The 23962-nt window shown below is 37.6% G+C and overlaps 1 pseudogene across 1 annotated transcript; it reads left to right on the top strand.

The window, feature by feature from the left end:
* The first annotated feature begins 15303 nt into the window (after nt 1-15303).
* LOC307190378 (NEDD8-activating enzyme E1 regulatory subunit-like) lies at nt 15304-21783 on the top strand (annotated as a pseudogene). Its single transcript has 3 exons — nt 15304-15310; nt 20357-20522; nt 20594-21783. The product of its transcript is annotated as an NEDD8-activating enzyme E1 regulatory subunit-like (transcript).
* The last annotated feature ends 2179 nt before the right edge of the window (nt 21784-23962 follow it).

Below are 23962 nucleotides of genomic sequence, written 5' to 3'. Positions count from 1 at the left end.
CCAGGACAGAACCTACTCCCACCCCATGTCCTCCACCTTCCCCTCGTCTATAGAAAAATGTTAGCCTCCTAGGCCTTCCCAGAGTTCCAAAGAATACATTTAATCACAGAAGCAAGGAAAATGCAGAAATAAAAGAGTCAAGCAAGAAAAAGTGATAACAGGTTAGCCATTAAACAAAATCAAGGACATTTAGTTCCTCCTCAAGGGCTACAGATAATATTCTGAGCCATGTCCTTTGAGCTGTTTTTCAGATACTGAAACCCCCACCAGGTGGAAGAAGTTAACTGTATGCTGCCCACAAGCACATAGACCCCAGACTGGTTGGAACCAGAAGGTTGATGATGTTGATTACCAATTACCTCACCACCAACCCATTAGAAGAATGTTCACAAGCTAATCACACATTCCACAACTCCCCTTCCTCACTCTTTTTTTTTTTAAATAGAATGTGATTACTAATTTTTTTCTTAATTTTTATTTATTTATTTTTGGGCTGCATTGGGTAATAAAAATCCAAAGTAAATCATTACATACTTACTGAGATATGTTTTATCCACAGAACACTTTTGACAACAAATGTGTGAGGTTTTTCCTCACACTGACAATTTTTAAACTCTCCAGACACCAGCTAGATGTTCCAGCTTAACTTAATTCATCTGGATTTAGCATCAGATTCCCACAAGTTAAAGACCCAGTCCCACAAGACTGCCCTCACTTCAGACGCCAGTTCACAAGTCCTGGGCTTCTCATAATTCGGACTGACGAGCTACAAATTAGGGGTTGCCATTCTCCCCTGCTTTGGTTTGACAGTTTGCTAGAAACAGTCACAGAACTCAGGGAAACAGGTTACTTCCTATCACTGGTTTATCATTGAAGATGCAATTCAGGAATAGACAAATGGAAGAGATGCATACATAGGTCAAGGCACAGGAGAAGAAGCACAGAACTTCCATGCCTTCCCTAGGTGTGTTACTCTCTCAGAACCTTGATGTGTTCACCAACTCAGAAGTTATCCAAATCCTATCATTTAAGGTTTTTCATGGAGGTTTCATTACATAGGATGATTCATTAAGTCATTGGCCATTGGTGATGAACTTAATCTCCAGCCCCTCTCCTCTTCTCAAAGGTTGGATGGGGGTGGGGCTGAAAGTTCCAACTCTCTCATCTTGCCTTGGTTTTCCTGGGGACCAGCATCGGTCCTGAAACTATCTAGGGGACCCCAGCCACCAATCATCTCATTATCATACAAATGATACTATTATCATTCTGGAGATTCCAAGGGTCTTAGAAGCTCTTTTGTCAGAACCTAGAGACTAACACCACATATTATTATAAAAATGCTTCTAGCACTCCTATCACACAGGAAATTACAAGGGTTTTAGGAACTCTGCACCAGGAACCAGGGACAAAGACAAATACACGTTTCTTAGTATATGATAATATCACACAAAGCCATGTAGCCTCACGACAACTCTCAAAATACACCCACTTTATAGATGAGAGAATTGAGAGACTGAAAGGTGGAACAAACTGCCAAAGTAACAAGAGTTTGTAGGTGGCAAATCTGGAATCCAAAATTTGATGCCTCTCTCTTTGAGGCTTGAATCCATTTATTGTGGATTAAGCTGCTGTATGTTTCTAGCTGGATAAATTTTCCAGTATGAGTCTTTCCTCATATGTCCTTTAAAGGATGTAGAGCAGTTGTCATCCTGATACTTTTTATTCATAACCCTGATGATTATCTCTTTTGTCCTCATTCCAGATGTCATCCATTATTGATGGACTTCTTTTAACACCTGTCTCAGTGTTCAGACAATCCATGAATACAAGTTAAAGGTGTACACTGTGTCCCATTTATTCAGAGGCTTTAAACAAGATCCCAATGCATCCTGAGTAATCACTGCTTGGGCAAACAAGCCTAGAATGTTGTTAGTTTGTGCTGTTGAACATAAATCTTTTAAAAATATTACTTAATACATAATCATCTGGCCATTTATACGTTGTATGCTTGCTGAGAGCACACACACACACACATTAAAAAGATTAAAATTTGGTGCAAAGCTACCAAGAATCCCTATCATACTTCAGAAAAGGTAGGAGTCAAGGTAGAGAAGGGTAGGAAACAGATATAATACAGGTAGAAGGAAGGGTAACTTAAAACACTCAGGAATTTAAATTCTGCCCACCATCCTTGAAAATATTAAATGCTTTTAAGGACATTCTCTTTTCCTTCTCCTTCTTCTCCTTCCTCCCCCCACCCTTCCTCCTCCTTCTCCTTTTTCTAACAACCTCAAACACATAGTAGTACAAAGAAAATGTTTTGCTTTATCCTGGACTATTTGAGTATACGGTGTTCTGCCTTATCATCCCAAAGTAATAAGTAAAGTAAGACTTTACTGTGGATTTCCTATGAGTAAGGACATTCACCTGACAGAGGGGGTTTGATTTCTTTTTGCTTTGAATATTTATAGATATTGAAGTTAAATCTCCTCCAGGGCAGAGACATCCTTATTTTACTATTCATTTACTTATTTGTTCAACAAATATTTATTTAGCATACCTGTGAGTACAGTATTTGGAGTGCTTGTAATGTATTACTTGATATGGGTCCTGGTTGCATGGTTGTGCTCAGGTGGTGAACAATACTCAAGCTGGATACTTACATGTGCACTTTTCTGTATGTACTTAAACATTCTTTTAAAATTTCTGAAAATGTGATACAATTAAACTTAAAATAAATCTCACGTGTTGGTTGCACAAGCATGTGAATGCATTTAATGTCACTGAACGCTGCACTTAAAAATGGCTGTAAGTTTTAAGTTATTCATGTTTTACCATGATAAAAAAAATAAACACATGGATGGACCTAGAGATTATTATACTAAGTGAAGTAAGTCAGAAAGAGAAAGACAGATATCATATCACTTATATGTGGAATTAAAATATGACACAAATGAACTTATTTATGAAGCAGAAACAGACTCACCGACATAGAAAACAAACATAGTTACCAAAGGGGAAAGGGGGTGGGGGAGGGATAAATTAGGAGTTTGGGATTAGCAGCTACAAACTGCTATATATAAAATAGATAAACAACAAGGTCACACTGTATAGCACAAGGAACTATATTCAATATCCTGTAATAAACCATAATGGAAAAGAATATATATATATATATATATATATATATATATATATATATATATACTGAATCACTTTGCTGTATACCTGAAACTAACGCAACATTGTAAATCAACTATACTTCAATTTAAATAAATGAATAAATAAATAAACAAACCTCATGAGTGTTATACAAAAGAGAAAAAGAGAGAGAGGATGATTTCTGGTTCTTCCTATGGGGCTTTTGAAAGGATATGTAATAAACTACAAGCAATAAGAAATTCAGTTTCTCTTTTAATTCTGTAGAACGAAATGATCTCTTTGTTTATAGGCTTACCTGCTATTCCTGTTTAATCTTAATGATAAGTCATTGGGTTACTCAGAAAACATCTGGAATAATTAAGATCTTACATAGTATATGTCAGTAACATTTCTTTGGTAAAGATATGTGTTATTCCTCTCATACATTTCTTCTTTTTTCCATCTTGTTTAGTGATTTTTTTTCAAGCAGGTATCTGAGGGATATTCCAAAGTTTCGTCTGCAGTTAAGAGTCCATTTATTTTCATCCATGATGCCTAAAAATACACTGTTCACATGAATTTCCTGCCCATTTAGGTCCAACCTCTCTGGATAATGACTAAAGTTAAATAATTTTTCTCTTACTGGAGCTCAAACTCTGTTCCAGAGATTGTGCTATACTGGGACAACAGAGATGAGTAGGACATTGTATTTTTCTCAAGGAGTTTTTATTTGTCCAGATGATAGATAACAAATAACTTCAATATACCATAGTAGTTATAAATATCAGTCTTTAATTTCTTCATTCATTCATTCCAGAAACAGTAGAGCATAACAGTTAGCAGGTCTTGAAACATACCTTTCAGGCCTGATTTCCAGTTCTGCTTTTTTGTAGTAGCCATGGGATTCGGGGCATATTACTAAACCCCAGTTTCTTCATCCCTATAAAGGGTAAAAAATATTACCTAACTCCTAGGATTATTGTAAAGATTACAACATGCAATAGGTGCAAAGATCTTATATGTGGCATATAATGCACATTATACAAATATTAATTATTCATTCATTTATGCATGCATCTGTAAACATTTCATTTTGCAGAGACTCATCTCAATTCCATTGCAGTGTCCAGCTGTCCTGGGTGTGAGTTTGTCACAGTAATTGTCTCAAGGGGTGAATGCTTTATTTCCAGCTTCGCTCCTTGTGTAGGGCAGGGAGACATTTAAAAAATAACCTGTTTCCTGTTATCTGTGAATACTTATATATACCTATGAATCAAGCATTTTGACCTGCTGACTTTTTAACTTAAATTCCTTCTCTTGGTAAAAAGACGCCTAAGTTTCTTGTGCTATTTCTGTGATTTCTTCCTCCCAATCTGGAGTTTTCCATTTGCTTCTGTTGGGGAGAAAAAGCTTTTCCTATATCCTGTTGGATTCACACTTGGGAACTGAGAATTAAACTGACAAAAACCAGACTTCCTTGGTGGTGCAGTGGTTAAGAATCCATTCGCCAATTCAGGGCACATGGGTTCGAGCCCTGGTCTGGGAAGATCTCACATGCCGCGGAGCAACTAAGACAGTGAGCCACAGCTACTGAGCCTGCACTCTAGAGCCCATGAGCCACAACTACTGAGCCTGCGTGCCACAACTACTGAAGCCCATGCGCCTAGAGCCCATGCTCCACAACAAGAGAAGCCGCCACAATGAGAAGCATGCACACTGCAACAAAGAGTAGTCCCCGCTTGCTGCAACTAGAGAAAGCTCACGCAGCAATGAAGACCCAACACAGCCAAAAATAAATAAATACATAAATAAATAAATTTATATTTAAAAAAATGACAAAAACCAGATTTTCAAGAGAAGACAAATTTAATCATTTACACATGAGAGTTCACAGAAAAAATGTGACTCAAAGATGTGGGTAGAATTTGAGGAGGACAAGAAGGGCACTAAAGGGCAAACAAATGACTTTCTGGAAAGATACGGACCTTTAGCAGCATACATGGGAGATGATAAGTTTGTGACGATGGCTGTTTAGTGGGGTGTGGAGGCTTCTCATCACCAGTGATGAGAGTCAACCATCTTCTCTGGTTGCTCCTGGGGAAGACATCTGTGGCAATGGAGGTTTTTGAGTTCTTTTGGGAGGCTCTGCTTTTAGGCAGATGAGAGACTTCAGGAACTCAAACGCCTTCTGCTCAAAATAACTTTTTTGCCACGCATATTCTGGACCCCTTCACTTGCTCCTCAGGATTGACTGACACACCATCACCTTTCATCCGGTGATCACCCTCCCATTCCTTTACTTCTACTAAAGCTTTGCTAAGCATTCTCTCTACCCAGCACCTTTCTCAATTCGAATTTCCTTTTCAGGTTGCCATTCCTTCATTACCTCTTATTTGTTTGCCTTCTGGAGCAGACCTCCCAAGCATATCTGTCTCCCTCTTCTCTTCTTTTCATAGGGAATGCAAGAGTTAGTAATGGAACTTTTCTTTCTCAGCAGTCAGCTTTTTTTCTGAAGGAAATTAATGGGGATTTATCATGTCAGGCACTCTCTTTAAAAAGGCACAGAAGGGCACACTGATTTTCTTGATCTTCCCCTTTGATGTGAAGTTGAAAGCCAGAGCCACTTACTGTCCTCTTACCTACAGTGATCTTTAGCGTTCCATTTCACTCTTACTGTTGACTTTGTATTAATCTGAACTTTTTTTAAAATGAACACATTAAACTAACAATAAGAAAAGATCAAACTGACTTTTCTCTCTGGCCCTCTTGACCCTTATTCCCACGTATGGGTTTTCCAACATCACTTGAAGGTCTCTGGGTAGCCGCCTTCCCTCTACATCTGGCTTATGGAAAATAAATGCTAGACTGGCACTGAGACATCATAATTTTGAATTTTGCTCTGTTGTTCATCTGGGTTATGACACACCACTCAGAGGCTGATAAAAATTCACTAATTTACCAAGCAAGACAGGCAATAATAAGGGACACATTTTTCTTCTCCAGGGATGATTACTATGAAAAGCACCTGCTGAGCAGGGGATAAAAAACGGGGATACCAAGAATTATTTTTGCTCAGATATTTACTAGGTGTTTTACCATGAGCATTTTTTTGCACTCCAAAAACTTGTACATGAGAATTTTTATCATTTCAATGAAACAGTAAAAATAGTGGATGTATACGAAAGCAATTTAAAAAATAATCTTGAGCTACCTGCAACAGGATCTAAGTGCATAAAGTGTTTAACAATGAAAAGCATATCGATAATTCCAATAGTTTGTATTCACCATGACCCAAATGCTGCCATCATTATGGGAGATATGGGGCACACGTGACCTCCAACAAGAGAGCAGAAAAGGAAAGAGCCTTGCTGTGGACTCAGGCTTTGGAATCCAGCTAAATTCTAAGAGATACATCATACTAGGACATTTCCTATGGCCGGGAGAATGGCCACCATAACCCAGAGGTATTCCTTCGCAGTTGCCCCTAACATTAATGGGTTAGCCACCATGTCTGAGTTTCTAACGACAGTCACCAAGAAGTTTTCACAGACCAGAACTCTTAAATTTTCATTAATATAAATAAGAACCACTGGAATATTTGTTATAAATGCAGAGTTCCACACCCCATCCTCAAAAATTGTTGATTGTGAAACAGAGTCCATGCCATTACCCACGAGACCTTGCACAATTGAGTCCCTGCCCATCCCTTCCACCTCAACTTGCACCAGGTTCCCCTTTTGTCTTTCAGCTCCAGCCCTTCCTTTTTGCCTGCAATGTTTCCTCCTGCCAAAAGTCCTCGTCATATACTATTCTTTGCACCTGAAACACCTTTTCCTTCTTGCTTCACTTAGTAAATTCCTAGTTTTATTTTAGATGTTAGTTAAATCTTTCCCTTCTACAGGGAAGTATTCTCTGACTTTCTAGGCTCAATCAGATACCTTAATTATAAGTTCCCTCTCACACTGTGTAGCTTCCTCTCAGTAGTAATTTTATGTGTGTTTATCTAATTACTTAACTGATGTCTGACTCCTCTTTCAGGATATAAGCTCCATGTGAGCAAGAAGTTTACCTTTTCCACGTTATCACCAGTGCCCATGACAGAGCTTAGCACACAGTAACTGTTCAGTATATGTTCAGCACATGTTTTTTATCAGGGTTTTTATGATGATTCTCTGAAAGTGGCCTATAAATAAGACCTTGAGAAATAATGAATTAAGAAAGCACTAACCTACCTTGCTCCTCTAAGAACAACCTATAAGGAAAAACTCAAGACTCTTTTTCAGGAAATAATTCTATTTCCTGGGCAAATTAGGAGTCACAGAAAATTAACAACACAAGTCCAAGGTGTCTGACTGATAAGCCACACCACAGAAATTTGGAAATCAGTCAACCATCGTTCCATATCGTTTGTGGGCTCAAGTTCATCAAGACTATATACCCTTTTATGTAATGTATATATATTTGTATTTTAGAGAAGTGCTTTCTTTCTTTATTTCTTTTTGACTGTGTTGGGTCTTTGTTGCTGCACGCCGTCTTCCTCTGGTTGCAGCAAGTGGGGGTTGCGGTGCGCAGGCTTCTCATTGCAGTGGCTTCTCTTGTTGAAGAGCACAGGCTCTAAGCATGTGGGCTTCACTAGTTCTGGCGCGCAGGCTCAGTAGTTGTGGCTTGTCAGTTCTACAGCTCAGGCTCAGTAGTTGTGGCGCATGGGCTTAGTTGCTCCACGGTATTTGGGATCTTCCTGGACCAGGGCTCGAACCCGTGTCTCCTGCATTGGCAGGCAGATCCTTAACCACTGAACCACCAGGGAAGTCCCTTATGCAATACATTTCATATTGGGTATTTTCTCAGTCTTCTTGTTTTATTTTAAAATCAAAGAGATTGTAGTTTTTAATAGGAGGTCCCACAAGCTTTGACACCTTCATGCCAACATGACTTTAATGATACTGTGGGACATCTTCTGGGCTCCTCATATAAGCATCATAGGTGTGGCAGAATGAGACAATATGTCAGCTCTCTTAAGCAGTATTTTATTCTGCCCTAAGCAATATTTAATTCCTCTATTTTTAATTAACTATTAAACAGGGTCACTTGCTCAGAAAGTATATTCTTTAACTCTCTTAGGATACATTTTAGCATTCAAGAATTTCACAGGTAGGACATTTTTATTAGGATACAGAGAATGGACAATATCTACAGCAAAATCCTGGACTCCTTCAAGGCTGGATAAATAATTTGCAGGACCCAGTACAAAAAGAAAATGTAGAACCCTTTGTTTAAAAACTAGGAGTGGGAAAATGCCATTAGTGGACCATTTTCCTTTCTTCAGGGTCTTCAGTGTTTTATGTGTTTTCTCTCTCTCTTTTTTTTTTTTTTTTCAGGCTCCGGACGCGCAGGCTCAGTGGCCATGGCTCATGGGCCCAGCTGCTCCACGGCATGTGGGATCTTCCCGGACCAGGGCACGAACCCGTGTCCCCTGCATCGGCAGGTGGACTCTCAACCACTGCGCCACTAGGGAAGCCCCCATGTGTTTTTATTGACTATTTAATGTTCCAAGTAAAGAAAAATTAAAATTTTAATTTACTAGCATATTTTTTTTCTTACTATTCATCTTTCATGCAAGGCCAGTTTTGAGTGAATGCACCATTTAAATTGCATGTGGAATCACTGAAATTAACAGAATTCATAAGTTTATGGCTTGACCAGGGAGGGTGCCTAAAACTGGCCAGAGCAATAAACACAAATCATACTCAGGAAGATTGGAAAGAGAAAGAAAGCACTGCCCCACTCACAGAGCTTGTCAAGAGAGTTCTCCTAGGCAAGTGACTCTCATGGGGCACGTGCAGACTCACAGAAACCAGTAGCCCCATTTTACCACAAGCCTGAGGATGATAGGTTAACACTTCCACCAGCTGCCAGACTGATGCGCCATATCTTCAACTGAAGCAAACTTTAAGATCATCTAAATAAATCCACACATATTTTACATGATGAAAGTGAAGTACAATGAGTTAAATAACTCATTCCTTGGATCACTGTTCATTAGTGACACAGCAACAGTCACAACCTTCATTTTCTAAATTTCACCCCAGAGATTTTTCTCTAACAAAACATGTTTTCCATAATAACATCTCCAAATATTCTCCAACATCATAAATGGAAATATCCAGTTGTTTCAATGTTTAAATTAAACTTTTTAGGACATAATTGTAAATGCATATGCAGTTACAAGAATAATATAGAAAGATCTCGTATACTTTTGAATCATTTTACCCGAAGGTAACATCTTGCAAAACTACAGTGCAATATCATAGCCAGGACATCAGCTTTGATACACTCAAGACTGACAATCGGGCTTCCCTGGTGGCGCAGTGGTTGAGAGTCCGCCTGCCGATGCAGGGGACACGGGTTGGTGCCCCGGTCCGGGAAGATCCCACATGCCGCGGAGCAGCTGGGCCCGTGAGCCATGGCCGCTGAGCCTGCGCGTCCGGAGCCTGTGCTCCGCAACGGGAGAGGCCACAACAGTGAGACGCCCGCGTACAGAAGAAAAAAAAAAGACTGAGAATCCTTCCATCACTACATGATCCTCCCTATTGCCTTCAGATAGGCACATCCACTACCCTCTCCTACCACGTTCCTGACCCCTGGCAATCACTAACATGTTCTCCATTGCTATCATTTTTGTCAATTCAAAGTTGTTATATATATAGAATCATACAGTATGTAAACTTTTGGAGTTGGCTTTTTAAACTCAGCATAGTTCCCTGGAGTTTCATCCAGGTTTTTGTAGGTTTATTATTTATTGCTGAGTAGTATTTCATAGCTTGGATGTACTACAGTTTGTTTAATCATTTGCCCATTGAAGGGCATATGTGCTGTTTCCAGTTTGATACTATTACAAATAAATTTGCTATGAGAATGTATGTTTTTGTGTAAACATAACTAAGTTTTTGTATTTCATGTGTATTATATAGTCTCCATAGTATAGATAGCATATAGTATACAGTTAGGTGGATATCACATGTATATATACTAATATACATATTATGTATAATATATATTGTAACACATGGTGTCTACATATAATGTAACTTTTATATTGTATTAATTTTCTGTTTACCACAATCTTAGTGACTTAAACAACACAAATTTACTATCCTATATTTCTAGAGATCAGAGGTCCTAAAATGAAGGTGTCAGCAGGATGGCTCCTTCTGGAAGCTCTAGGGAGAATCTGTTTCCTTTCCTGCCCATCTTTGAAAGGCCATTCTCACTTGTCACCTTTCCCTTTTCTTCCATCATCACTTCACCTTCTCTCTTACATTGCCTCTATTGCTTCCTTCTTATAAGGACTCTTGTGATTACATTGGGTCCATCTAGATGACCCAGGCTAATTCCCTCACCTCAATATCCTTAGCTAGATTATATCTGCAAAGTCCCTTTTGCCATGGAAGGTAACATATACACAAACTCTGTGGTTTAGGGGATGTACATCTTTGTGGGGACACTATTCTGTGTACCATATGTAGGGTAATATACTATATAGCATATATTACATGCAATATATTTATATCAATGTATAAATACATTGCACATACATAAACATTCATACACAGACTTACAGGATAGTGTCTGTCTTCTTCACTGCTTTATTGCCAGATCTATTGAGAATAGTGCTTCACACTGAACCTCACTCAATAAAATATTTGATAAATAAATAAGACCCTGTATCTTCTTCAACTTATGGAGAATATTTTCTAACAAGCTTCCTTTACTTAAAGAAAAAGATAACAAGGATTTTGTAATATGTATACTAAAGCTTGTTTGGAGGCAAACAATAATTATGATTGTTGTAACATCAAACTTCATTAAATCTACTGCAAAAATCTTCCAGCTAAATGTAGGGATTTGAAAAGGTCTTGATTTTGCGTAAAGCTTTGTTTCTGCAAAATAAAGAGAAGTAAGATGGAGGAATATTGCCCTAGATCTAATTGCAATCAATGAGGAATAATGGCTGGTAAGATAGACAGCTGAGACCCCTGACAGTGGCCCTTGATTCATTGAGGGTGGTCATTATTGAAGACAAGACAACATGGTTGGATCAGACATCTCTTGGGTCCTAAGTTCCTAAAAGACAACACAGATCACAAAGAATGGGAAAAGATGAAAGGGATGTTCTGACAGTATTATACTAATACTCTATTGTGAGGTGATGGATGTGTTAATTAACTCAGTAGTGGGAATCATTTTACAACACAGATGTACATCAAGTCATCACTTTCTGCACTTTAAATATATCACAATTCTATTTGTCAATTATACTCAGTAAAGTTGATAAAAAAACAAACACTCTTGAATCAACTGGGTGTCACTGAAAGAAAGGAAATAGGGATTGAGCAACCTACCAATGGACACACAAACTATTAACTTCCAAATGTATATTCTACTTTTACTACTAATATTAACTCATAAACATTTTATCCTGTCATTAGAATCTTTACATACACAATGACTTACATATAATTCCATCGTTTCCTGTATTTGCCTTGCCGTAAAAAAGGTTTGGAAACATTGATCTCTCTTACATCTCCTTACATCCTACCTATAGTTCGCATCATCTTCTTAACCATTCACCTTTATTGTACCTTCAAGTAACCTCAAAATGTGTGCTCTCTTCTTACTAGACTGTCTTTTGCAAACTTAAATGTTTGATGCAAACAATGCAAGGAAGAAAATACAGGAAAATTAGAAGATTTTTTTTAACTTTATTTTTTTAAGAAAGCCAGTTACAGGTTCATGGGAGCAAACAGCTAGTAACCAACTAAACAAGGGAAAGTCTATAACACAAATCCTGTTTAATAGGACTAGCAAGGTCTGGGGTCATGAAAGGTAGAAGAACAGTTTCACTATGAAACTAGTGACTGTTTATGTTTATAGAGTAGCAGAGTCATCTCAAGAAAATAGGGTCACAATTCCAAACAAGCTACTGCCCTGACCTTGTTAGCCTGCTTACAAATGCCTTATTATTCATTTCACCTATGTTAGCTTTTTACAAGTTCTCAGAGCAACTTTATAAAGCAGATATCATTGTTCCAACTTTACAGAAGGGGAAACATAAACTGATAGTTTATTTGACTGGATCCTCACCATTTGGTATTTTAGCTCAGAAAGCATCTGCTTAAAAATGTCTTTCTTCAACACCTTATCCATCACCACCAACCCTTTCTTTAATCTGCAACATATAACTCTCTTATTTTTCTGTTACAAGTCTCATTTTATATTACATTTAAATTTATTTATTTTTTGGTCTGTCTCTACCACACAAATATGTAAACTGTTTGAGGGTACAGTATGCATTTGTCTTGGTTTCTTCTGTTTTCCCAGAGCCAAGAATAACTGGCCCATAATCAGCACTCAGCATTTATTTTGGAGAGATCAAACACCGAGGTTTTGTGGACTGCAGAGATGTGACTACATGTAACAGGAGAATTCCGAAACATGCATAAGTTTAGAATCAGGCATTTAAATTTAGCCTGGTATTTCTTTTATGGAAAATATGATACATTTAGGGAAAACTGTGTAATTTTTTAAGTGACAGAATTTGAGGAATAAAAAGTTTAATAACTGTAATTTTTTTTTTTAAGAAGATGTTTGGGGTAGGAGTTTATTAATTAATTTATTTATTTTTGCTGTGTTGGGTCTTCGTTTCTGCGCGAGGGCTTTCTCTAGTTGTGGCAAGCGGGGGCCACTCTTCATCGCGGTGCACGGGCCTCTCACTGTCGCGGCCTCTCTTGTTGCGGAGCACAGGCTCCAGACATGCAGGCTCAGTAGTTGTGGCTCACGGGCCTAGTTGCTCCACGGCACGTGGGATCTTCCCAGACCAGGGCTCGAACCCGTGTCCCCTGCATTAGCAGGCAGTCTCTCAACCACCGCGCCACCAGGGAAGCCCAATAACTGTAATTTTCCTGTACTTATGTGACAATTTTGTCTAGTTGCAGAGTGAAATGCAGTAAAAATCATTGTGCTGGCAATGAAATTAGCAAGTGTATCAAAGTTCTTTGATCCTTTTATTTATTACATTTCAAAAATGCCGCTTGTCACACACTGTAAAATATCTTCATGTAATATGAACACATCTTCCAGGTCATTTTTGCAAATGTGGATAATAAAATTCATTGTTTTCCTTTTTGCTACTAGCATGATATACTCTCATGCTATTGGTGCTTTAAAAAATGTTGGACATGGGCCAAGTCGTAATCAAGTGAAAATATTTAGGCTAGGCTAGATAATTCAGATAATTTAGATTAGGCTAGATAATTTCCCAAGCACTTTAAGTGGCTGCAACTTAGTTCTCTTAAACAGCATTGGCTCCATTCCCATCAACAGACTGGCATAATAGAGATACCTGTCAATGGGAAATTTTTCAAAAAATCCTTTCAGACATTGACAAGATGAATGATCTGTCTTGCAGGTGCACTATGTTCAGGTTCTTTGTGTCTAGTAAACAGACACCACAAGTGGTTTCCTGTCAGGCAGGTGCCAATGAAAAGTTTTCTTTTGCCTTTTTGAGAATAGGTAATTCACTTCATTAACTAAGCAGAAAAAATATCAGGCCCATTTTGTTTCTACACCACAGGTAACAAGTGATATTTTAGTAACAGACACAGTTCTAGGGTCCCCACATATCACATATCCCTTTAGATTTAATAACTAGTATACCTAACAGCCACAGACATTAGGATTTGAAAATATTTGTTTTAAAAGGATAAGTTTGATCACTTTGTAGGAAGTAACACTTAAGCCTTAAAAACAAATTTCTTCCAAAAAGTGATAGGAGTTAGAGGAGAGCATATTAAAAATGGAAAAAAAAAAATTTGTTTGTTTCAGTCCTCAAATCTTTACTGAGTACTGGCCAGATGCTATGTCCTATGTTATACAATGTCTATCAGGTCGTTTTGTGAGTTATTTCTACTTTCCCTTCAGGCCTCAGATGAGGAATCTTGTCCACAGAGAAGCCTTCCAAGAGGGGACCTTGTATTGTTTCATTCCCTTGTCATATATCCCTATATCCACCTTTATGAATCAATTATGAATATTATCACTGTTAATTTACAATGTGCGCGTTTCCCAACTCTCTGTAAGTTTCCAGAGATTAGAAACCGTGTCTGTTTTGTTTATCAACCCATCTCCAGTACCTATTACTGATTGCCATAAAACAGTTGCTCAATTGTTTCAGTATATGTATCTTGCATAAATGCAAATAATGAAAAATAAAATAATAATACGTAAAATGTAGATCTGCTAAAAGATACAGTAGGGGCCTATGACTTATATAAACCCTGGTACCTGTAAAAGTCAGGAAAATTTTCATAGGGAGAAGACAATATAATTTACTTTGCAAAGAAGGCAATCAGGGCCAAGCAGATATAAGGGCAGTAGAAAGGAAATAAGGGTGTAAGCCCAGAATGTATGGAAATCTACAAACTGGAGCATAGACTGTGAGGTACAGAAGTGCCAGGAAATAAATCCAGGGAAGTAACGCTTTCTAGTGGTCAAGCAGCAGTGACAGTGGCAGCTGCCACATCACTCCCACATTTCCATATACTGTGCCAGGAAAGAAGCAGTGGACCCAATGGATTTCAACAGTTTAATATTCACTCTGCAGCAGGCAGCATGAGCTTCGTGTTTCTTTTCCCCTGTCCCCAAGTCCCATGGGGAAGATAGGAAGCAGGCCCTTGTGAACAATGCACAGTGGATCTATAATACAACTGAGGAACCCTAGCTTTGTAATCCCACACCCCCATTTTTATAAAGAGAAACCTGAACAACCTTTGCCTGGCAGGGAGGCATTATCTTTATTATCCTAGTTCAGAAATATATCTGCCTTCTGACCAAGAGGGAGAGACTACCTCTAGCTTCCGCAGCTGTCTGCTATGCAAACCTCCTTGGGAACAAACTCAGTCACAAGGTAATGTAGCAATGTCTTGGAGAGAACTGCTTCTCAACAGTGGTGAGAATACATTTTTGAAATGTATTCTTCTTTATTCATTAAGACATTTTAATTTATATTTTTCTGGTGATGGGGAAATAATGACTAACCGAATGTGAGTGAAAAGTGGTACTATATTTCTAGATGAGAGAGTTAAAAAAATGTTCTTATCAAGGATGACAGGTGAGTAGTAGTTGCCTCATATCTCAAATACCCAAACACTAAATGCCTAGAACATCCAACCAATTTAGTCACTGGACCTATCTTTTGAGATATATGCATAGAAACTCTTAGTGGAATGTAAATTTATAGTGATGACTAGAGTTCAAAACTTTTCTGGGTTTCTTTAGAATTTTGTGTGTGTCAATTCACACTTTGAATTACTTCACATCTTATAGCACATAAAACCTTTATGGCATGTAATGTGATTCTTTTGTTCATATCACCTTCCCAAAAGCCAGATTTCCTTTCGTCTTCCAAATTTCAATAAGAGATGTTTTTTTTCTCCTTGCAATGACTTATTTCAGAACAGTAACTTTTTATGAACAACTATGTCTATTTCAAAGTTAAGTTTCAGAGTTGCTTTACACTTAGATCTTCTTCTAGTAAAAATGTTCCCACAGTGAAGATTTTCTCTTTGAAACGTTAATAAAGCTGAGGAGATGATGTTAGGTGTAGAAAATGAGAGCTATATTCTTTGCTTTCTAGACAGGTATTAAATTAAAATTAATCATAAATTTAATTCACCAGAGATGGTGGATGTTTGAAGAAAACGAGAATGAAAATGGGTCTAATTCACCCCTTTGACATTTATTTAGTGTTTTATATAGTCTAGGCCTTTTCATGTTTTCGTGGAATCACAAGAAAAGAATAATTCTTGGTGTATACCCTCAAGGAGCCTTCAGCATAGTGATATAAACAAAAGGAAGAAACCCTTTTTAAAGAGCACGGAAACCTTGAATACGTTAATACACACAGTAGAATAAGAAGTTTCTCCCCATGGAGTTTCACACAAAGTTGTTTAGCAGAGAACCAGAATGAGATATTGGTTTTGAGGTATGAGTAGAGATTAATAAAGTAGAGTCTGAAAGGAACGATAGAAAGAATGGTATGTCACATTAAAGGAAATATGTGAAAATGTGTGTTATTTTAAGGAAATCCTAGAATGTGTGTGAGGGGCAGAGCTGGGATTACAGACTGAAGGAGTCACAGGAAAGGGACAGGATATGAGACGACAACGTTAGGTTGGAGCAGGTCACAAATGTCCTTGGATGCCTTGCTGCACAAGCGCTTTGATTTTATTTTTTTAGAGGTGATATAAATCAACAAGAAACTTTTGACCCCTGTTCTAAAAAGGGTAATTCAAAAATATTGTGGGAGTGTTTTGGGAGGAGACAAACCTGGATGCAAGGTGGACTCCAGTTGAAATTGGAACATTAGAAGTGAGAACGGTGAAAAAATAAGGAATTGGAATATATTTCCAAAATTGATAATATTTGGTAACTGGCTGGGGTATGGGTATGAAAACAGAAGTAAGAAAGTTCATGAGATCTGGAGTTCAAACTAGAAATAGATTAGTATTTTGGGGAGACTGAAAATGAATTCGAAAGTAGGATAACATGAAAAAGAGCTTAGAGTTCATCCAAGTTGTCATCCAGATGCCTTAATGCATTCTATGAAGCAGAAAACTTTATTTAACGTGACTGTGTATTAGTAACTTCACTGGAAGGTCTAAACCTAGAAAACAGATATGAACAATCTGATTCATGTCCCTCTTTGCACTTAATCAATGAAATTGCAAATCAACAAAATGGAGTGTAAATAACTTGGCAGTTTTTCTAATAGTGTTGTGAGACTAATTATCAATAAAATCAATGTATTGTATACCAGAAATATCCTATTGAAACTTTGCAAAATCAAAACAAACAAATCATGTGTTTATTTTCTTCCCTTGTGAAGGAGGAAATGATTGTTTGGCCAATGTAATTGATATATCATTATGTGAAGTATAGTAATAACAATTGTACACCTTTCTCAGTGCTGGAGCACTGCCTAGAAAATAGTGTGTCCTTAATAAGCATTTGCATGAAAGAAAAACTCAGTTCTCCAGATGTTATCTGCAGACTCTAGTATGTCAGTAGAATTTAAAATTTTACACACGACCTTTGATAATTCAAGTTATTCTTGTGTTAACTATTTTAACATCTGATATTAAGCTTATAATTGCATAAAAGTCTTTAAAGGTGCTCAGTAACTTTTTGTTTGAGGTCACATTTCCCAATAGCTGAACTCAGGCCCAGCCCAGGAGAATTCAAGGATCACAGCAGTTTAGTGTGTCAGTGAAGAGATGGGTGCCCCTCTGTGAGTCTGGCACTGTCTAATCTGGGTTATAAACTAGCAAAGCTCAAATCATACATGCCTTCCCTGCTCAGACTCAGATCTACTCAGAGAATGTGCCTCTACCTTAAACATGAAAACTCCTAGTAATTCCTCACCCCTGCAGGGCTGGGTTTGTTCAAAACTGGTATGACAATTTGGCATTTGGAGAGTGTGAATTAGGATAAGGGAAAGTCAGTAACCTTGAGTTATGAGGTCAAGATTTACAGAATACCGATAAGAGGTCTTGGCTCCAGAGGAACTGTATTTATTTGAATCCTGGTACTGCCAGTTACTTATTGTAAGTATCTAGGATACAACAGACTTGTCTGATCATTCCAAAATAATAGTTGGTGTTAATTATATGCCAATTATCATCCTTGGCTCAAGGAATACAGAAGAAAACAAGACAAATGCATTCTGTACCCTCAGAGAGTTTACATTCTTATGGTAGAGATAACCAAAAAAAAAAAGTTAAATGAAATATAAAATTAATATTGTAGTAAAGAAATTAAAATAATATTACATGATGGAGCAATACAGGAAAGGGAACATATTGAAAGAAAGGCCAATTCAAGTCTCTACTGAAAACCTCTATGGGATTTACTAGGAGCAGGGCATTCAAGGGAAATACCAGGGTACTGTACATCATAGACAATCAGAGTGGGGAGGCATCTGCTAGTCCAGGGCTGCTCTAATAATCACTTACTGAAGACCAAAGATAAAATAATCGGAATGGAGTAAACTGATGAGATACCAAGTTTAATTTTTATTGCATGCTTTTTTTCTTCAGTTGTGCACATATAACATTCCTGACTTGCCCACAGAATGCACCCTGGTTTTAGACAGGACCCACTTCTTTACACTAAAAATTATACTTCATCATTATTACACAGATATGGGGTGATAAGGCAGATACACCAGTATAAATTCAACACCACTCCAGAATACAGAACTCAACATGCCCACCATCCTGTTTGCCGGACACAGATATCCTTCTCCTATGTAGCACACAAGGAACACATCTATTACAACACTTAGGTATTCAAAATTTACATACAATTTCTCTATATATATCCTGTGATACTGTTTGATATTCAATCTGGGACAGAAACCGAAGTATTACTCCCCCCCTTTATATTTTGCTAATATATTTTGAGAGTGCACATTGAGATTAATTATATAAGATATAGATTGGTGGTTATGAAGAGTGGTGGTTAAAGCATTTGGAGACTGAAAATAAGCCCATATGTCCTTGACTTAAGAGGATTTTTTAAAGCTGATCAAAACTGATCAAAAAAAAAAAGGCAAGCATCTCCTTGAAGCCATTAAAGAAGAGGTTCTTTACACACACCACCTATGCATGTACTACTTTCTGGGCAGTGTATATTGTTGAGACAAACGATAATAAAATGATTTGTCGAACTTATGCACCAAGGACAAATAACAAAATACTAAGAAATCCAATTTAATTGTCTTTCAAATGCCTAAAGCTGAACTCCTGATTAAACTGGTTATTATCTGTGATGATTTTAAAAATTTCTCTCAACATGGACAAAACACAGTAGAGAAAATACTTCCAGCAAAATAAAGTGACATTGGTTATGAGAACTAAAAACTGATGTTTTTTTCATATTCCTTTTATTTAAATTCATGGCATTGAATTTGTGATAAAATTGTAAAAATAATAGAGATTCACTAATGTCACCATTTTAACAAGGACATTTGGTTTTAATATAATAATGGATATATGAACACATTTCCATTCTGAATTATGCAAGTACAGTTGACCCCTGAACAACTCGGGGGTTAGGGGCATGAATCCCCTGCATAGTCGAAAATCCAAGGATAACTTTTGACTCCCCCAAAACTTAACTACTAATAGCCTACTGTTGACTGGAAGCCACATAACATAAACAGTCAATTAACACATATTTTGTATGTTATATGTGTTATATATGAATTCTTCCAGCAAAGTAAGCTAGAGAAAATAAAATGTTCTTAAGGAACTCATAAGAAAGACAAAATACATTTATAGTACTAGACTGTATTTATCTATACTGTAAGTTTACTTTGCCTGTTTACAAGATGAATTGTCTGTCGGTACCTACATCAACATTGTCTTATACGATACAAAACACTGTAGATGTTATACATATTACTAACACCAGACATAAAAAAGGGAAAAGATAATGTGAAAAAAATCATATTTATTTACAGATATAATGATTCCTGCATTGATAATGAACAAGTAGCAATATGATTGCTTTATGGTAGCCTAATGCCAACGCCAAATGACTACATGACAAAGGTATAAGTTGAAGATTCTTTGTAGTTTAGAGAGTTTACACAATTTATACTGGAGATTTCATTATCTATCACAAAATGGTCTTGAAATGAAATCAGAATTGAAGAGGTTTTTTGTTTTTGTTCTTTCTTTTCCCCAAGATAACTAGTTTATTCTTATCCCTTTGGGACCTTTCTTTCTCACCTGTGGGGCTCAGTAAACAAGAATATCAAGGAAACATTCAATATCAATGGAATAACCAAACATATGGACAGAAATGTTCACAGTGAAATTTCATTTCTATCTCACCCTGTACTGCATTAAAATATTAAAAATGGATTTCACTGTATCAAATCAACATGCTGTACACCTTAAACTTATACAATGTTATATGTCAATTACATCTCAATAAAGCTGGAAAAAAAGAAAAGCGTTTCTGATTAAAAAAATACTGCAGGAGGTGATTGTGGCACTTTTCAGGGTCTTGGCTTTTTTCTGGGGGACAGGGTTACTGAGTTTATGGAGTAATCATGGGCGAGATTATGGAGTAATCATGGAGTAATTAGTGTTTGCTCATGTTTGCCTAATAAATACAACAGCCACAGGAACCGCAGTTCTTAAGAACTTGGTACTCTCAGTACTGATTCATTTACAATTATTGATGGATATCAGATAAGCAGAGAGGTTGAAAACATTTTTTCTTACAAAGAAGCAATATCAGCAAGAACCAAGATCAAGTTGTCATGGAATTCTCATAACAATTAAATGACAATGGGTCTGAAAGTTTGTGGAAGTGAGTTTAGAAAATCTTCTGAACAATGACCTTTCTTTTTCCTGTAGCTTTACTACTATGGTTGCAGCTAGGCTCCCCAAAAGTACATTACTACCTTTGGCTGATGTCCTCTGGGGTTCTTAAATGGCTCTTTTAATCTGTAGAGGTTATACGGCTAGTTGGCTATAGGAGGATCATTATAAAAGAACATCCAGATAATGGAATTTTACCCAGATGATGCACTGGAAGATCTACAACTGGATAAACCATTTCCTGAGCTGAGAGAACATTTTCAGTCTTATGATTTGGATCATATGGGGGGAAAAGGTCCATAGCCACACTCCACAGACTATAATCATTGCTAAATATTTAGCACAGTGGAACAGTGAAACAAATGGATGAACACCTAAAATGTATAAAGAAAAAGAGGACTTTAGATACGTGATTAGATAAGGGGTTCTAAAGAATGAAATTGGGGCTCCAGAAGTGAATTTTGAAGAAGATATTAAAAAATATAAACACAGCAATAAATATAACTCAGACTCTAATCAATATTGAAGATATATTTAATGATGATTGCTGCTTGAATATCAGCAAATAGACACCATCCTTTTGGATTTCAGCTTATGCCTTAAATGACTGTGTGGCCAAGGAGGACCAAAGATGCCTGTTTGAGGCATAACTTCCTACATGATTGCAAATTTTGGTGTGTATATATAAAACTGCAAAATGTTTACAGTGTTAAAGCGAAGAAAGAGATGCTTCTTCTGTGAATGATTATGTTGACAAAGTACTGCAGTCCATAGGCCAAGCAATGGAAGCTGTTTCAGAGAAAGAATTAAATTTTTTCTGCAGTAATTCTTCATTTCTTGGAGTTGGTAGATGTTGATCTTTAACTAAAAAATGTGGTTTGGACACAATTAATAAAGATGGAATCATTTCCAGTACGAACATTCCAGATAACGAGACAGTACTGTACTTAATGTTATGGGCTGTTGACGGATTTCATAAAGGACATAGTAGACATCCAGGGGTATCTATTAGGTTGAAGAAAACATAGGAAAGTCTTGTCTCACTGGTTTCCTTTAGGAATATAGGTTATCTGTAATGGTGAAAGATGATTATGTCCACAAATTGTGTTGTTATGGAACTGCTGAGCCACACATGATTACTGCTGCCCAACGGGTTACAACAGTTACCACCGAACATTGCCATTTTTAATAACCTACTTATATCTGCATGTCATAAACTTCAGGAACTTCCTCATTATAAAAGAAGCACCCAGTGCAGTGTGTTAATAATCAAAATTATAATTGTCTTCAGATTGTGCTCGTCTATAAAATTTAAAGGGATAACTTCTAAATTGTTGTTTTCTTAATAATCCTTTTTCTCACTTGTAAAAAGAAAAAAAATGTATTTCAAGTTATTCTGCTATCTAATGACACACAAAGGACTGATACTATACTATACTCTTTATCATAATAAAGAGTAAACAATTTGGATGAAAACCTGAAGCCCACATTCCTAATGAGGGAATTTGATAATGGTGGGGGAAAAGGAGAAATGATCACTTTTCTTCCTTGAATCACTCTGTCTTTGCTTGATTTTTTGGATTCCATCCTCACTTGATTTTCTTCTTACACTCTTTTTTTTTTGTTTTTTTTTTGCGGTACGCGGGCCTCTCACTGTTGTAGCCTCTCCTGTTGCAGAGCACAGGCTCCGGACGCGCAGGCTCAGCGGCCATGTCTCACAGGCCCTGCTGCCCCACGGCATGTGGGATCTTCCCGGACCAGGGCACGAACCCGTGTCCCCTGCATTGGCAGGCGGACTCTCAACCACTGCGCCACCAGGGAAGCCCCTCTTCTTACACTCTCACTGTTCTTTCTCAGTGTCCTTGGAAAGTTCTTCCTCACATTGCTGACATAAAAAAATTGCAATGCTCTGGGGCTTCATTCATGGACACTGTTCTCTCTTCTGCCTACATGCATACCTTAGGTGATATAATCCAATTGCTTTACTTTGAGTACCACCTTCAAAGGAATAAATCCAGATGCACACTTTAAATCCATCCTGCCTCCCTGCGTTCTGAGTATACTATGTAACTGACAAGACGCGGTGGTTTCATCTTGGGTCAACCTGGCCAATCTGGGATAATATTTCCCATAATTCCCTACTATGTATATTTCCAAGTTAGGGTAGACCACAGAAGAAAATGAGATTTGAAAGCAAAGCCATGGACATTAAGTACTGAATGTGCCTGATGCTGCCGCAGCTCACACACATTTCACTAGTCTGCTGGCTCACCTTGTTAATGAGGAAGGTCACACTATCCAATCCTTTCTGGCTGCCATTGCATTTTCTCTTGTCAACTTCTCTGGTTTAGGCCAAGCACGTCATGCATCTCTGTAGCAAAGTGATCCAGATTCTTCTGCAAGTCAACCCTCATCATCGAGGTTAGAGGGAGTGAGAGAGACACACATGTTCTGATTTGTTCTCACAGGTTTTCTTTTGTCATCGTAGGTTGTTCCATGCTGTTTCAGGGCTCATTTTGTACTGTTTACTTTCTCTTGCCGTCTGTTTTCTCCCCAACTGCCAATGCTGCTGCAGAACAGTGATTTTAGGACCACACCAGATGCAAAGATTACAGCTTTCCAAAAAATTCTTCATCAGTTCCAACAATTTTGGAAGTCTAGTCTCTAGAATGCTCCCCTTCTTCCCTACCATTCTTACTGGTTCTGACTCCCTAATTGAATCCTAACTGATGTGCTACTTGACACTCAATACCTACTTGGCCTCTGAAATGCAATATATCCAAAACTGAAATTCTGACATTCCTCTACCACAAAATTTCTCTTTCTAATTTTCTCCAACATACATATAGCAACTTGATCTTTCTTTCTATTAAAGCCAAAAGTCTTGGTGTCACTCCCAGTACCACTCCCAGTACCAGTACCATACCTCCCAGTACCACTCACACTCATATTCTACATTTCAGAAAATATTTTCAGTCTACGTTTAAAATGTATCTAGAATCCAACCTCTTTCTGTCCTCTTCATGGTACCCCATTCTATCCCAAGTAAATCATGTCTCACTGGGATGATTATATCAGTCTCCTAATTTGCCTTCCAGCATCTATTGCTGCTCCTAAGTCTATTACCAACTCACCAGACAGAGTAAGGCTGTTAGAAAACAAATAAGATAATGTTACTTCTTTGTTCAGAACCTCCTAAGGCTTCCCATCTCAGAGTAAAAGCAAAAGTTCGTACGCTGATTCAAAAGGCTTTACTTCATCTGGCGCCATCGTTATTCTCCTCATATTCTTATTCATTATTCTTCCCTCTGGCTTACCTCATCTACCCATACGGACCTCTCCTCACACCAGGCATTCTCCTGTCTCAG

The sequence above is a fragment of the Stenella coeruleoalba genome (assembly GCF_951394435.1).
Source record: "Stenella coeruleoalba genome assembly, chromosome: 8".
Taxonomy (NCBI): domain Eukaryota; kingdom Metazoa; phylum Chordata; class Mammalia; order Artiodactyla; family Delphinidae; genus Stenella; species Stenella coeruleoalba.
Note: the sequence above shows the minus strand (reverse complement) of the source record. Positions and strands in the feature narration are given on the sequence as shown.